The sequence below is a fragment of the Phoenix dactylifera genome, chromosome 1 (genome assembly GCF_051530095.1).
Source record: "Phoenix dactylifera cultivar Ajwa chromosome 1, Ajwa_hap1_PhDact_Kaust_v1.1, whole genome shotgun sequence".
In the NCBI taxonomy this organism is placed as follows: domain Eukaryota; kingdom Viridiplantae; phylum Streptophyta; class Magnoliopsida; order Arecales; family Arecaceae; genus Phoenix; species Phoenix dactylifera.
This window is the reverse complement of record NC_143190.1, coordinates 1,683,339-1,697,628: the sequence shown is the minus strand read 5'-3', so window position 1 is coordinate 1,697,628 and position 14,290 is coordinate 1,683,339.

Below are 14,290 nucleotides of genomic sequence, written 5' to 3'. Positions count from 1 at the left end.
AATTTTGGACCATCAAGTAATTTTGATGCTCCAGTATGTTCCATTGACGTTCTTAGCAGTTGGACGGGGGCTTAGATCATCAAAATAGAAAATTTGTCTAGACATACAAAATGGGTACATGATTAATTGTGCTGTCATATAATTTCGATGCTCCATTATGTTCCATTGACACTCATAGCAGTTCGACAAGGGCTTAGAGATCATCATAATAGGTAATTTGTCTCATGATCCAAGCCCTTCATCAATAGGCTAGTCCAGTCGGTGGATGTAGTGCAAAAGAAGAATACTCTCGATCGAAGATTTCATCTTAAGTTAATGCATTGGGAAGTTTATAGTGAAATAACCAAAGGAGGATTTTCAATCATGGATCCATCAATCAAAAGAAATATCGATCGTGGTCCATCATTCGAAGTGGTTGCCAATTTAGGACCATCAACTAAGGACTCTATTGTTGGGTATCTACTGAAGGTGCATTGAGACATGTAGTGGTACAATCTAGGAATGATTCTAACGGACTTGGGATTTCAGATTAGGAATCTAGAAGACGTTAAGGATTGGGGGGATGTAATTGTTGTATAGACGGCCAAGTTTTATGGTTAGCCATGTAGAGGGTCTTCTTCATCATCATTTGAGAAGGAAAGAAAGAGGGCATCGACTATGTTGGGTACTTATCCCAAGGAAGTTGAACCGGTTATGGAATTGAGACAGAATGAGAAGGAACCGGTTATTGTCAAAAGCATGCCTAAGTGCAAGGCTCATGAAGTCCAGCCTAATTGCGTCAACTAGCCCCAGGCAAGGCCCACCTGCTTAGGTGCTTAAAAAATGTGCCTTAAAAAACACAGATGTAAGCACTCAAAAGTTTATCTCTTCATCTTTTAATTTCAGCCACAAGATCAATCTGCCAAAAGAGTGAAGGAGTAGATTAGGGATTTGAAGGCTTGATTGAGAGGAATCAACATTCGATTGAGAGGAACAAGCGCTCCTCCGATGGATCTAGGGCAAAGTTTGCTGTATCAGTGTATACTACCTTGTATTGGACGTATCATATCGTACTAGTATCAAATCGAGACTCAGTATGGGGGGACGACGAGTCTCAGTACGTTGAACCGACCTCTGTACTGGCCGTACAGATATTGTATCAACATGGTACTAGTGCGGGGTCCGGCTTTTAGATTGTGAACCTTGATCTAAGGGCTCTGATTTCTCTGGCAGATTTCTCTACTCTCGGTTAAGCCCTTCTTGTTGTTGTCATCATTGTTGTTGTTGTTTGCCCTGTAGTTAGTGCTCCTATTCTTTTCCTTCTTCTCGCCCTATTGTCCATGCGACTGTTATTGCCTGTGCTGGTACTCCTCTTCCTCCTCCTCTTCTTCTTCTTTTCCTCCTCCTCCTTCTCCTCCTCCTCTGCCTTATTGCTGTTGCTCCTCCTCCTCTGCTTTTCTTCTTCTTTGCCAATGGTGGTGTTGCTGGTCCTTCAGATGAGACCAAAGAGGAAGATTATGGAGAATTTAAATCTGATAAAGATGTAGACGATGTTGCACTTGATGATGATGATGATCTTTAGGGGATTAGGTCTCATGTTGGATATCTTGGTCTCTTTTTAGTTGTATTTTGGATGACTATACTGATATGCTTGCTTTCATGTTCTGAGTTTAGAACACTTTTAACTTTCTTATGGTTCAATATTTTTATGTGGTTCAATAGTTCGTACTTGGTAGTAGTACGATATAGTTATTTTGTGTGGCTTATTAACTTATTATATTCAACTTTTGATATTTTGCATGCCATGTCTTTTATATATGTATAAATATGATTTATAATGCTTCTATTTATATTTATAAATTGATCATTCATTGTTATACTTTTAGAATTATTTATTCATTACTGTTTATATGTATATTAGTACTCTGCGCCTCACTTCATCGAGGTACATTCCTTGTGTTGCCCCTTGCACCTAAGCTTCAAGAGACCTTGGTGCCTTAGTCCGCCTTGAGCTTTTGACAACTACAGTTATGTGTATTGTGTGTGCCAAATACCAATTGTGTATGTGTTTGTATATAGAGTTAATTGGGCTAAACTTAAGAGTATTTGAATCCAAATACTCAAAGTTTTTATCCATGAGGTTTCTATCTTGACTATTTAGAGTGCATAAGAAGGGAAACAATGAGCTGATTCACTTTCTAATAGCACTTCTACCTATCTTTTTCCATGTTCCATCTATCGTCCTCTACATTCTCTTTACCCACAACCCAAACCTACATTGTGCCCATGACCACATCAACTTCTTCCTCTGCTACTCTAGCCAATGCCAACTATTGCCTTCTTCCGTTAGTCTGACCGTTGCCACTCAAAACCACCATGTGTTTAGGTTCGCTATCACTTGATTCAGGGTGGCGGGCTCTTCTTGATCATGAGGGAATAAGACAGGGTTGTAGCACCACCACCATTGGTTGGATGAGTTTGGTAGTGGCTAGGAGAGGAGGGACCAGGTAGGAAACAGAAAAAAAAAAAGACAAGGGGGCGTGGCATGCTGGTCAATTGCTCAAGCAAAGGGTTGACAATGTTGCTTTGATGACGAATTGGAAGGTGCCATGTTCTCAGCAATGAGATGGGCCTGCCAGAGGCATGGTATGCTGGTTAATTGGAGTAGCGGGTTCAACAATGCCATTGTGACAACATAAGGTGTCACAAGCCCTACAATGAGATGGGCTTGGCATCATTTGGAGGCAGGAGGTTGTAAGGTGTATTTGTTGGAGCAGCTGTTTCGATAATACGGGGAAGGGTATGGTGGCCCTTGCAATGAGATGACTTGGCATTAAGGAGGTTGCAAGGTAGGGACATAAGGCAGAGAAGGTAGGCCTATAATGGGGAGGATAGAATAAGGATTTTTGGAATTCTATATTATAATTTGCCCAAATCTTAGAGCACACCCAGTGACAAAAGGGCCAAATATTTCCAAGAGTAGTCCAACCTATCTCTCTCTGTGTTTGTGTGTGTGAGTAGTTTGGGCAGGGGTTCATATATGTTCTAGTGGCTATCTTTTGGGTTTGCTTTTAGAGTTTTAATGTGAATATGACTAGCATGTATTGATCTTATTTTGGTTAGAGATTGAGTAAGCAGTCTTGAATTACTAGAATTGTGTTCTATAGTAGGTCAGATTTTTTTTCATGTGAAGTTCTAATGCAGTCGCTTGATGTGAGTTGAATAAGTTCCTGATCTGAGTAGATCTGAATATTTTTTTTTCCTTCTTAGTCAAAACAGCAAGACAAGAGTGTAAAAGATGGGAAAAGGATGGTTGGAATTATGGTGAAGTAGTGGAGAGAGGAAAGATGATGAAGGACAAACAAGACCTACACAAAGGAGTCATTTCATTCAAAAGTAATACATAAACTATGCATGGTTCATTAATTAATCATTCCTCATGGATCCATATTCCATAAATACATACGCAGGCACATAGACACACACATATATATATGTATATGTATGCATGTATGCATATATCCTCTAACAACCTTAAAACAATTTTTGCTAACCATCGGACTCAACTTATCTATAATGGACCAAGGACAACTTACATTGTTTGACTCATAATAGGATTTCTAATCAACTAAGAACTCCATTATATTGAATCTATTGATTTTTATAATAAAAGACAACTAGAGGTTTTTTAAAAATGGTAAATTCGTAATTTCATGGGATCCACATTAAACAGAAGCAGGTGGATTTGAATGCTTATTGAACCATTTAATGGTTTGATGCAGTGCTGGCCCTTGATCCCAATTTAAGAGTGTGGAGACATGCAGCAATGTGCACTGCATGTGTCATGAATATCAACAACAATGCTTTAATTCATTGTATAAACATAAGAAACTTTGTTTCCACGCATCTCGATATGTGATTAGAGGGTCAATGTTGTATTGGACCATCAAATGGTCCATTGAGCGTCGAATCAACCCTTTTCAATGAAGACCTTAAAAATCTTTTCAAATCACAATCCTAATGAGTTGCTTTTTAACCCAAATTACGTCCCATCTAGGACTTTTAGATGATAGATGCACTCACTTAGGACTTAAAAACCACTAGGAAACTAACCCTAAAGATTTATATGAAAATTGCAAGAAAATAATTAACCTATCCCCTTAAATAAAAGACATCTAAGACTCAAAAGACCAGCAAACTAACCAAAATTAAAATAAAAAATCAAAATAACTAAAGCAAACCTAATTTAGACCTATACTACCTCCTTCTCTTTAGGAATCTGAATTATAAAAACTTCAGGATGTTCTTTGACATAAATATTCTTTACTTGAGTAGGAGATTTACACTAATATTGAGACTACATAAGAGCATCTTTTTCCTTCATCTAGTCAGAATTTTTGCTATAATAAAATAAAACTGGCAATTTTCTTTTAGTCAGAGAAGATTGTGATATTCATATAACGCAAACAATCTTTCATTGATGGTGATATTCTATCAGTTTCTTGACCGAAGTTGATGAGAAGCTGAAACATTGCTTGAGAAATCTTTAGCATCATTTAATCATTAACTTTGTAGTTTTATGGAAAAGATTATTGCTGATATTTTAATTTGAGAGGAGAAATTTGGCAAACTTGAAAACTCGACTACATTGTTCTCAATATGGGAATCAACAATCAACTGACATTTTTTTTTCATCATTACCCTTTATCATATAGTAATCCCTTAGGAGTCAAGTTTTCATTTTAAAAACCTACTTAACCAAACCTAGCTCTTTTTTCCTAACCACATAATTACACCATAATCCAACTTGACCTATTCAACTAGAAAGCCTAATCGTCGTTAACCCAGGAAGTAGTAAATAAACCCAAATGTTCGAACTAGACAAACTACATACTTAATCTGCTTGCTGATCTAAACTTAATTATTCTTAATCCAAGATCCCACATTCAATTGATGAAATTTAAAGATTATTAATGTTCTCCATTCCAGGTCGGTCAAGCGAGGATCTGGCTGGCTACACCAATTTAACCTTTGTTTAAATGCCTAACCGACTACACTTGATTCAGCATAAGCTAAGACACCTTGACCAAAGAAGTCAAACTTGTCCATGCATGAACTAAAGCAACATAATCCATGAAGGAGGCCTCTACTAGCTTCCTTGCCATTCTATGAGGTTCCAAATATCCACTCACCATGGAAATTAATATTGAAAATCATTCATGAAATTGAAGCAAGAGAGCATTTTCAAGAGAGGAGAAAACCTAGTGTTAACCGTTTAGGCTGCGTTTGGTTGCGGAATAGCACCATTAGAATAATTATTCCTAGCCAAGGATTGAAATACCGGTATTGAGGGTGGTACCGATCTTTCACATGAACGATATGGTACTGATCCATACTGTACAGGCTCTTTCTTGGGTTGGGACTGGTGCATACTAGTACCGAAATTTCAGGGTTTTTGTTTTCCTTATTGTTTTTCATTTTTTGGGGGGTTTTGATATGTATGTGAATATTACGTCATTTTTTTTTTTGATGTGCAATATGAATAAGAATTGAACTGAAGTTTCTGTTGGTGCCTACAGTATTTGATCTAGCTGGCATTTGTTGACTTATAGCACAATGACTATGGGAATGAATTGCTCACAGGGAACAAAGTTTGTTCCCTCATCCCTATCACTCATGGTCAAAACTCGTAACAATTTAGATAGATGGATGCAAAGTTCAGAGGATTCGCAGTTGGTAGCTTTGAATAATCTAACACGTTTCCTTTCATTATTGAGTTGAACAATTTATTTCTAGTATGATTTTGTACTTGATTTAATATTCGATTGATGTCTTTCACACTTCACTCGGGTCAACCATCATGGCCCTCTATCCTTTTCCCCCCCCTCCAAGAATGCTGTTTTGATTGGGATGGGCTTTGTATTGATTGGTACTAGCTTGTACTGGTCGGAACCAATCAGGATGGTGGTTCATCCAATTCCCATGCTTTAAAAGGAATAAAAAAGTGCCATCCTAATTTGGACAAGCTTCATATCAGCTATACTAGATGGCCAATATGTTCTGATTTTGCCCATTTTGGTGACCTGGTCCCGTCTCGGTACTATTTTCATGCTGGAACGGTGCAATACTAATGGTGCCATCCCATTTCAATAGTAACCCTTTGTAACATAGTTAGCCCATGGGTTACATGGAATCATCCTAAATTCTTGTTTGGTTCAGAATATTTTATTCTTGAGGTTAAATCTAAATGTTGTTTGGTTGGGAAAACTAGAATAAGGAGCTTAAATGGCAAATTTTTATGAATAGATAAAACTACCTCTTTATAGGAAGCAAAATTGGCCAGGTATGGGAAAATGGGAAATAAGCGTTTGCAAAATGTAATGGTGTTATTATTTTATATGAAAATAATAAGTTGTTGAAATTAATTATACCTACAACAAATATTAACCTTTAAAAATAGTAATAGATTCATTAATTGGTATTGACTCAAATAATATGTGCTTCATTTCAATGTTTATTGTAATGATACAATACACAAATATTAAAAAAAAAATAGTTGAATTTTCACTTGTAGTCACCAATTAGGTTGCAGAATAATTTAACAAAAATTATATTAGGTTAATAAATAAAATTTTAAATTAAAAATATTGACAAACAAGGTCTCATATTAGGTTGCATCCAATAACTTGAGGACTAAACACATCAACTAGCAAAATTGTCAATGTAAAACTCCTATAATTACGTGTGAAATTTTGAAACTCATCAATAATATGGAATCAGTTACTTTTATCATAAATTCTCAAAACTTCTGTGAGTAGTTCAATTGTCTAGGAAACTTTCTCAAAAAGTTTTTTTAACAAGTAGTTCCTTCCTCTAACAAGAACCTCACCACCTTTGTCATGTCAAATTTACTTCCTAGCACTAATCGTGGAACACCTGCTTGTCTCCAACCTAACCATCAGTTTGAATATGCTCCATCTGCACAGGCTGACATAATAGTTGGTCAGATTTGAAATAATAACGCTTGGCAGAGCTGCATAATGCTAATTGTGCTCCATGTAGGATCAAGCATAGTGCTAAATGGATTGCCTTTTTGGCCCATATGTGGTATGACCGTGTACAGTAACCGCATTTACACAATGCAATATGGTCAAGTGACTGCATCCGCTTAGGTGTGTCTAATGTGCTGCATTTTAAAACATTGTATATGTGTGTGCATGCACGTTTGCCTGCATTTTGTATGTGTATGTGTATGTTTATGTGCATACACATCCTCACACTCAAACATGAACACATATACATTCTCATTAAATTACATTCTGTGTACCATCTTTTAATTATGTCAATCTTCACATCTTTTATACATTGGAATTATTTGTCATGAGTTTTGGTGTAGAGGTGACCTTTGTCATCAATTCATAGTACAATAATGGAAAATAACATTCGCCAGGGGAGCTCCATGTAATTTTGTCTGCATTTTTGACAAGTTTAATAAGCAGACCAACCTTTGCATAAGCCTAATTTTATCTGGAAAGTCAATTGTCTTGCCTCATTTACTCTTAATACTTGCTAATGTTATTTTATTATCTTAGTTATCAATGTACATCTTAAGTGCACCTTTCTGAATTCCCACCATAACACCTCTTGTGAAGTCAAGCATATTATTTGTTCCCAATCAACAAAATATTACTTATAAATTCATTTTTCAGATTTGTTTATATAGTTGACCTGGCAAGGAAGTAATATGGATGTTTGATTGTTTCCCTTTAAAAGCAATTCAGTTCTCCAAGATTGTTCCATCAATCTCTAAAAGTAACCTGGATACTCCAAATTTTGGATTTTTTTGAACGTGTTGGACACTTGAATACTTAAGTACACTTGGGACACTTGATGACACTCCTTGAAACTTAATACCATTAAATTATGATGTTGTTATCATTACATGGCTACTTTTGGCACTTCTATATGAACACAGGTAATTTTAACAGAACCATTACTGATCATTTTATTGATTTGTATGAACTTAAATAACATAGATAAGATACAGACGTGTCTGCATGTCTGATTTTCAGAGGATTCCTGTATCAGACTCTTTTGGACACTTGGAAACCTGACACCTTTGTCATGTCTCTAAGTAACGCTTGTTCTAAGTGTAGTTCTGCAATTTTTGATGTAATTCATGTGCCCCTTTTTTTTAATAAACTGGTATGAATAAGAATACAAAATTAGTCAGTGTTTTTATATTCAACTGTAATTCTCTGGTGGTGTTATTTATTATCAGGGGTGGCCATGCCTATGTTTCCCCCAATCTATTAATCAATTGGTACCACAATACTTGGAAAGATTGGCATTTTTCTGTTCAAGATCGTATTTATGTTTCAGTCCTGTTTAATCTCTTGTGGTTATCCATGACATTTATGCTCTTTTAATTATCCTTACGCATCATTGCTGTTGTGGGTTTCCTGTGTCTACACTTCTACCAGAACTTGGTAATTCTCAAAAACTTTAGAGATATCTTGAAGTCTCTTCTATTATCTTCCTATTGCTCAAAAGGATGATTGTATCTCATTCTACCATACATAGTCTGATCCACTTACCTGCTTCCGCCTTTCACCCTTTTTTTTGTTGACCTTCCTTAAGCTCAACTTATCATGTGTCAAGAAAAGTCTTTGCTAGCTTACTTAAAACAAAAATACGTTTGTTTACCAGCTTTATTGCACTATTCATACTCTTCTTCTTCTTCTTCTTCTTTTTTGGGAAAATCTTTGGACTCTTCTTAAGAAGTCATCCATGTCAATTGTTTTTTATTCCTGTTAAAATTTTGTTAGAATTCTTTACTGTGTACCTTCTCATTTTCTTTTCTTTCTTGAGGACTCCCTGCTGCGGAATAGTTCTCTTGATTAGATGAAGTTTTAGTTTCTCGTCAAGGAAAGTAATGAATGTAATGTAGAACAGTGGTTTAGACTATGACAATCAAATTATTTAAGTGGATTCTGGTTAGGTAGGATTTTGGAGCCTGCTGCTGTTCCAAATACAGGCACACATATGTACACCTGGCCATTGTTTGCCTTTCTCGAAGAAAGAGATCACTTTTTCAAGCAGTGTTGATCAAATATGACAAAATGAATAGGAATGCTATTCTTAGTGTAAATTCTAGCTCTATGGGAGCCATTTTTCTTCTGTAGATTCACCGAGGTGGTTCAAAATGTACAAAACTCATGGATGCTGAAGCCTAATAAGATTGGTAGTTGAAGCTAGTTTAGAGGTCCATTTATTTGATGTTCTGCTGGGTGGGCAACCTATGTCTCCTTATAGGGATGCTCCAATGACTCACAGAAGGGGCTTTATGAATGCTTTTGAGACCTGTATGGTGTTGGAAATAGGCCTGTTTGCTTGTGGAAATAATGCTCAATTGGCATATTGATCTAGGCCTGTATCTAGACGATTAATTGATTGCTCTTACTCTGTGAATGCCACATGCTGGGCTTTTCAAGGCAGCAAGCTGTAAGAACCTACCATTATTACATCGAAAGTGTGGTTCATTTTCAGACATGCGAAATTTATAATTTATTGGCCAATCATATTTGAGGGAGCTTATATTTGTTCTTTTCCTGTTTAGGCAAAGCCTATATATTTCTTTAAGTCAAATTAGTTCAAACCTTGTATTTGAGAAATATTGACTTGTATCAATGTTTCTACTGCCCCATTCGGTTGTCAGGGTTCTTCCTGCAGTTTGAGTAATCGTCTATTTGGTATAGGTGACATTTCATGTGCTCTTGCTATTTCTCGTTGAATGCTATACCTTCATAACCGATGGCTCATTCTATTAGTGTTGCTTGTACATAAAATGCATTCTGTTTGTTGACCATATAAGTGTGTTGCAGTAGATACCCAATGAAGCCACTGTATTCTTATTGTGTCTTCCCCAATTGCAAGGAGTTGGAAAATCTTGAGCTTTGTTGGGTTTTTCCCAGTAGTCCAATAGACCAATACCAGCATAGAACTGGGCCTCAGTATTTTTGGTTAGCGCTTTTGCCGCTGAATTGCTGCTGTTCAGTTAAGAAGTTTTATTTTTTCCAAGATGAAAATTAGAGCTTCTCTTGCATGGGTGTATGTAAAACTTGTCATCTATTTTCCTTGCATCAAATCATTGACCAATAATCAATGGAAGCTGCATCATAAAAGAAGTTCCACTGTTCTTTGGATGATCTGTTACGATGGATTGGTCACTGGCCAGAGTCCATTTACTTCCATGTAGGCTTTGTGGCATTTATCTTGCAGGTTCTAAAATATTTGTTGTTTCTTATGTTTGTGGTATGCCATTGTTGTTATACCAAACTGCTGGTTCGTAGCATAGGAACATATCACTGCTAATATGTGTAGGAACATGTCAAAGGAGCAACACACAGGATTCCAACTTTAATGTTGATGGCTCAATTTTTGCCCCCATGATGTGCATATATGGATCACGATGACTTACGCATGATGCCCTGCCCTTCTTGGCCCTCCCTGATTGCATGCAGTTTTCCCCACATTCTTAGCGTAGTACCTTAAGACTTGCAACTGCACCACGGTGTGGTTAACTCCTTGTCACTCCCAACTTTTCACAACTGGATTGGAAATCTGACAGGCTTCCGACGCTTGTTTAGGTAATGTAAACTTCCTCCTCTTCCTAGACCTTAAGCCTTTTACCTCTCTTATTATTGAGCTAACTAGTAGTAGATGGTTAAGGTAAACGCCCTAGAGGGAACTCATCGAGTGTCTGATACTACATTAAGGATAAAATCTTGGTCATTATTTCCAGGTTTATTGGAATAGAATCATACAGGGAATGTGCGTGAAAAAAAAAGAAGAAAGCAGAAATCCAAGGCAGTTGATCTTAACCCTAATAAATGTTACAAACTTGTTTTCATGCTCTAACCGTCTTTCAGAGTTACTCAGTTTGACGCCCTGAACCGTCTGTATATCCAAGGCAGCATTTAGTTCAGGAAAAAGAAGTGGAGTAGGAATAATTATTTTTGTTGGAATATTCTCTCACAGGTCATGTCTGTTGGGATTGTTATGTCACAGGTTCTTCCTACTTTTTTGTACACTCTGAAATAAATTTCGATTGAGGTTTTGGAGGAGAATTAGTTTTATGCTAGGAATAGTTTATTACAGATGATATAGTTTTGTCTGGAATAAGCAAATTTGATTGGCGTAGCTATACATGTTATTCTAAAAGGCTGTTCTGTATGCATTAAAAACTCTTTTTTTTGCTGAAAATGCATTAAAAACTCTTGGTGTGCAAACCTCGTGCCGCTTTATTCCGGAATCAAACGCTGCCTGGAAGGGTAATAACCATCTAGTTGGCATCTTGTGGTAGCACGGTCCATCTTTACAGAATAAACAGAGACCTGTCATCTAAAGCTAAAGACCATAGAAACTCTCCATAAATGTACAAAAGCCATTACTGTTAATGGAGGACCATCTGCCTCGATAGGGGAGCATTCATGACCATAGAAATCTACTTGATTGTTGGACGTATCCAAGCTAAGCATCATGTCTTTGTTGTGCTGCAACAACTCGGTGGTAAATTGAATTAATTCTTTATTATGAACATCCTCATCCTGTGTGCTGCTCAGAATCAACAACAAAAGTTCTCCAAGGTGCATGCTTCTTTCTTGATTTGATCTTATAAGCTCGATGTTCGCTGTCTGTATTACGAATCGACCTGATAGTTAGTGCGTCTCTAGGACTCCGTTTCAGTTACCAAGACTCGTACCAAAATATCAGAGGTGGTCGTGCTTGAGTTCAGAGATCTTTAGGGGTGCTGCGTCTACCCATGTTAGTCTCTGGCCTGTGAAACTATTGAAGCTTTTGATGTGATGACTGATGAGGGAATTGGCGTTTTATACCGCGGTCCCACTGTGGAATCACACCGACACAATGAATTGCACAAGTTGTTTTCGTGCCAGGTTTCACGCCAGCGATTCAGAGCCTTTTTTGGTTTTTTCCTCCCTCCTCCCTCTTTATTTTTCCAACTCTAGCGACGTGACAATCTTACCAGCCACTGTGACTGAAATGTCCCTGCCACATGCCGACACATTGCACTCTGCTTGTGTGCTCACCCGGTTGGACTCCAATCTACAGGGAAAGGCATCTAAAGGAGGCCGAATACAAGAGGGATACAAACATATGTAACCATTTAAATGCTGATTACAAGGGAGAAATTATAGGCGGTTATTGGTTGGATCAGATCTGCTGGCTCGACCAGTCCAACTGTGAAACACTATGCAAGACAAAAAGAAAAAAAAAATAGGAGCCTGTGCATATTGCTTCATACTGGTCCATCAACTAAAATTTACACATGAAAGTATTGACCCGCGCTCTTATTATTATTATTTTTATTTCTTCTCTCTAAAACCATGCTAAGGGAACAGCTCATTATTTATGGTTGTTGGTCGTTATATCCTATCTATTTCGAGGGCTTTCACATGTCACCTTGCTGCTTTTTGCAATTGACCAGCGACTAATGCCTTTGCGCCAATGAAGGCGTCATCGGGTTAAGGTCTCCAATATTACATTGATTTTCTAATGTAGGGTTTCACCTATAATTAGTACTTTGTGGAGGGCTGCTCAAGTACTATTGCCGCCTCCACCTGAACCACAATGATTGGATCTAAGAAATGTTAGATTTTGGCTCAAATTTGTGAGGAAGCCAAAGTTCCAATTTTTCCACCACCTCCTCTACTGTTTCCATCTTTATCTCTTCTTCTCTTCTCTCCTCATCTATATCTCTCTTTTGTCTTTATGGATTTTCAATAATCATAGTAGAATGTTTTTTGGTATTAGAATGTATTCTCCCTGTTTTTATTTCCCTCTTGATCTAACAAGAAAGCATGCGATCTCTATCCATGGGTTTTGACCTGATTTCTTTTTATTTTCTTTCCTGCACGTCAAGCTATTGACTTGCCAACTTGGCTGTACAAATAATGTCTGACACTTCTGAGTTTTGGTCTGATTTTTCCCCCACCCCTGTTTCTGTACCCTCTTTTCCCATTTTCTCCCCCTGCATCATTCTTTTAGATTCTTGCTTCGCTTTTGGTGGAGTTTTGTCGTGCCGCAACCACCCCATACCCCACCAGCATGCTAGGTTTCTATCATGATATCATATTATTGTAGCAGAATCAAAGCAATCAAAAATCCAAATTCTAATACTTAATAATAAATCCAACTAACAAGAGATATCTAAAATTTGATTACAAAAGTTTAAATCAACTATTCATCCAACACTAATCTAAATAAGGAACCGATAAATATTTCTAGTATCTCTCGATAGCAATATTATTCTAAGCTAAGTTGGTTGATCGGCTCTTATTTCTAATCATATATCTATAGCAATATCTGTCGTTATTTAATGTCCAAAATTTGTAACGAGAAAAAAAAGTCTAAATAATGAGCTCAACATCCCAGTAAATAATGAGCACCTCAACTAGATAATTTAAAATACTTATGCCCTATGATCGGGCTACAATAATGAGCTTAGAGATAGTCAATGTATCAATGTATAGCCTCCAATTGGCAGGAAATCAATATGCCAATGTATAAGCCCCAATTGGTAGGATTTTAATGTGCCAACATATAATTGCCATTGGTAGGATATCTATATACCAAAATATAATATCCACTAGCAGATGATCAACGTATAATGTATAACTCTGTTGGCAAGATATCGATGCATAAGTATCAATGTGTCAACATATAATATCCACTAGCAGGGTATCAAAATATAGTATGGTAATGAGTCCGAATCCAAAATATGTGAGAGCTCTTTTTACAGAATAATATAGGTTATATTCTAATCAAAATATGCATATTTCATGTAAGATCAATAAACCATATAATAATGTTCTGTAAAACAATACTTCCAAATTTCACTTTTATTTCTATTTAAAACATAGTTTCATAAAGTTCATATATCAAATATAAATCCATTTACAATTTATTTGATGTCAAAAATAATATAATTTAAATAAGAAAATTAGGAAAGATGGATTATTACTTACCTTGAGAGAATATCTACCAAACAAATCCAATTAATTCTAAAATCTCCTTTTGAAACCTAATATTCAAAATTGTACTTTTATCAAAATATAACTATGTAATTTTTTTAAAAACAAAACCCTAAATCTCGACACTTAAAACAGAATCAAGCCCAGTAATTAGAGAATAGTGTGATGGAAATTAGGGTAATGGCGCAAAATATGAGAAGAAAATGGAGGAAGGATAGGGCCAATCGGACATGGTTGTCTGGCTACTTTTTTTTTCG